The sequence below is a fragment of the Crocodylus porosus genome, unplaced genomic scaffold (genome assembly GCF_001723895.1).
Source record: "Crocodylus porosus isolate Cpor-Errol unplaced genomic scaffold, CroPor_comp1, whole genome shotgun sequence".
NCBI classification, from domain to species: Eukaryota; Metazoa; Chordata; order Crocodylia; family Crocodylidae; genus Crocodylus; species Crocodylus porosus.
Window position 1 is genome coordinate 20,961,412 of NW_017728951.1, and position 3,347 is coordinate 20,964,758.

Sequence of the window (3,347 nt, forward strand, 5' to 3'; positions counted from 1 at the left end):
CACTCCCCAGGCCAACATCCACAACGGGTCCAGCCACTATTGTAGTGGAGAAAGCAGGCCTTCCCAATGACTGCAGGGTGCAGGTGCAGCCAGGAGGGCAGTTTGCTCATGAACCCTTTCCAGCAGGCATGGGCTTTCACACAGGCATTCTTGTTCTCCTCTGACTGCGTGACCCAATGACACCAGCTCTGTTCCCAGGGTCGGGTGGCAAAATCAATGCAGCTCTTGTGCACGCCAGCTAAGGAAGATGGAGCAAGTTTGATGCGTGTCCACTCTAGGCTCTAACCTGAGTACACAGCGGGCGCCTGACACTGCAGACAGAAACAGGCCTTGGAGATTTAGGAGCGTACAATCTGATCATCTGAGTATACTCTGAGAATACCTCTTAGATTAGGCCTGGCAGATGACACAGGACGAGGAGCATCTGGTTTGTGATTCCTAACGGGGCTGGTGTGCTGAGCAGCTCAGCACTGCTAGGTTGTAGGCAGCTTGGGGGTGTGCTCTGAAGCAGACTTTAAGTTGCCTAGGCAGCCTGAATGGTGATTTAATGACAACTGAGCAGGGGTTTTAAAGGATATGAATTTTGGATTTAGGTGTTTTGAGTGGCAGTGAACCAGGGCTCAAGTACCTAATTTTGTTTGCAGAGGTCCAGGTCCCTGCCTCCTTCTTTGGCCTCAGTTTCCCAATCTGTAAAATAGGTACAGTAATATTAATGTGCATGTTCAGATCTACCTAAGAACAGACATTACAGAAGAGCTAGTGGGTGCTACCATTACTATTGCTCTCAGTATTTTTTCCTGCCAAAAAAGGTCCACAGGTAAGTTTCTAAGCACTGACCACAGGAGGTCAGTGGAGGCTGAGGACATCTCTTTGGCTCTGGGCTGAAGCCTGGGTATCAGGCTCCCCAGCTGCTCTGCACCCCCACATTTGCATGTACACCTGCTGTACTCCTGCAATAAACAACTGAGCTCTCCTCCCCCCGCCTCCCCCACCAGGCTGCAGCTGCAGCATACAAGCAAAGGGTTAAACGCCACTGTGCAACTCCAGTTCCTTGCAGGTTTATGGTTAACAACATGCAAAGTGGGTGTGAATAAGAGGCGGCACAGAGGACAGGGGTGACTAGTCACTGAGGGCTTACTGTGAACGGCTGGTTGTAAGTGCTGAGCCCAGTGAATGGCAAACAAGAGAAGCTGAAAGTCCACATTTGTTTGCTGTGGCCTTTGTTCACACCAGCTACAGCGTCTTCCCCAGGGATGCTCATCTCCACCGAGCAATCACTAGGGAGAGCACAGCGAGGGGGGAGGGAAAGTCTCGGCAGCCTGTCCTAAGGGCTCTTATCTGCCGCAGCAAACAATCAAGTCCTAAAGGTAGCTGGGGCCCTGGCTACATTCCTCCCAGGTCAGGGAGCCTTTGGTGATCTCCAGATCGCTGCCTTGGGGGCCGCTGCAGGCCAACGAAGCCTCAGAAAGAAGCTCCCCTGCTCCTGGAAGAAAGTGCCCTGGGTTGGAACGGAGATAACGCATGCTGAAGCCCCCAGACCAGACCGCTGCATCAGACAGTCGCAAGAAGTTTAATGATATCTTTCGCAAGAAACAAAACACTGTCCACCACCTGCAGCCCACTGTGCGAAGCAGCACCACAACACTGCTGTCACCAGGCTGCCGCACTTCACGGGGCGCTCCCCAGGAGCGCTCCCTCGCTCGTCTGTGACTTGCCTTGTGTCTGAGAGGCCTGGGCTGGATCCAGGGTGGGTGCACTTGTGCAGGTACCTGCCTTTGATTGCTGCTCCACCAAACGTTTAAAACCAACCGCTGGGCAGTGGCAGCTGCATTTCTGTTCAGGCACCAGTGAGAGCATCAACTGAATTCATGGCTCATTAAAAAAAAATGAGCTTATTAAAAAAAAAAATCTACTTAATGCCTTCCGAACTCTTTGCTCCCCAGGTTTTAAGGACCCGCTCTCCTTTTGAATGCTCCACTAATCAAGCCAGCCTTTCTTCTGCAATTCTGCTGTCTGTTAGCTGCTCCTGGTAGCTCCTATTTCACAGCCCGGCAGACTGTTTCTGACTCATTTCAATAAAGGTCTATTTGTTGTTGCTTCAATCTAAAGCTGAATCATACAGTCCTAGGCCCTTAGAGCATTAGCAGAGTTTCTAGGTTCTTTTTACCTGAAGAAAAGTGTATGTTGTGTTATATGTGATGATGCACCGCCCTTTCAAAATCCTAGATCAGTGGCTCCCAAGCTCTGACAGATTGCGCACCACCAATTTAAAACGATACAACCGTAAGCACCACCGGCACATTTTCCAGCTCATCCTTAAGTACGTGACAAACATTTGCTGGTGATCAAGTCATTATAATAAATCTGTTAACGCGTACCATTGACAGTTTGTCTGTGCACCGCTGGCGGTACCCGTACCACAGATTGGGAACCGCTGCCCTGGATCTGTCCGCGGAGGAGATGAGCTCAGCCGTCGCAATGTGGTGGCTGACTCAGCACAACGTGCAGCACAAGGATGGGGTTTATAGGTCCTCTGGGGCACTTCAAAACCCAGGCGTGAGATCCTGTGAAATCCAGGATGGCCCTGGAGGTTTGGGACTGATAGGCAGGGCCGAGTCACAGAGAAGTCAGGCTGCAAGGGGCCTGCAGAGGTCCAGCCCTATGCAAACCATCCCACACAACCATCATCTAAACTCTGCATGAGACTCCCGTCAACCCCGGCACAACACCGACCTAACGTCCGAACCTGTCACAGGTGAAGCAGGGGAACCACCGTAACCAATGCTCAATATAAAATGCTCAAGAGATGTGGGGTGGGAGGGCCCTGCCTCCCTCCGCCCCTTACAGACAGGGGGTTTGCCTTGCTCTGCGTCAGCCTGACCAGGGGGTGAAGTTCCTTCCTGACCCCAAATACGGTGATCGGTCTGACCCCGGGTGGAGGGGCAAGACCCCCAAGCCAGGAGCCTCCGCTCCGGTCCCGCGGGAGCACGGGCACAGCCCAGGCAAGGTCCCCCGCCCAGGAGGGGTCCCCAGCTGCTTGATCTGGAAACCCCTGAGGGCACGGTGGTCCGAACCCAACAAGTGGCCGGGAAGGACCCCAGCCTGCGGGACGCGGACCCCAGATCTACAGCAGGGAGAAACCGAATTCCCAGGCGGGCGGCCAGGCCCCGGGCCTTGGCCAAGGCGGCGGAGCCGGGGTGTGCACAGAGGATGCCCTGCCGACCTCCTCCTAGGGGCATCTCCGGCCCCCGGTAGCCGAGCCCCTGCCCCCAGGTCCCTTCGCCCAGTCCTGCTGCTCCGAGCTCCCCCTCCCACCCCTCTACACGCCCCCAGATCTGCCCCCTCCC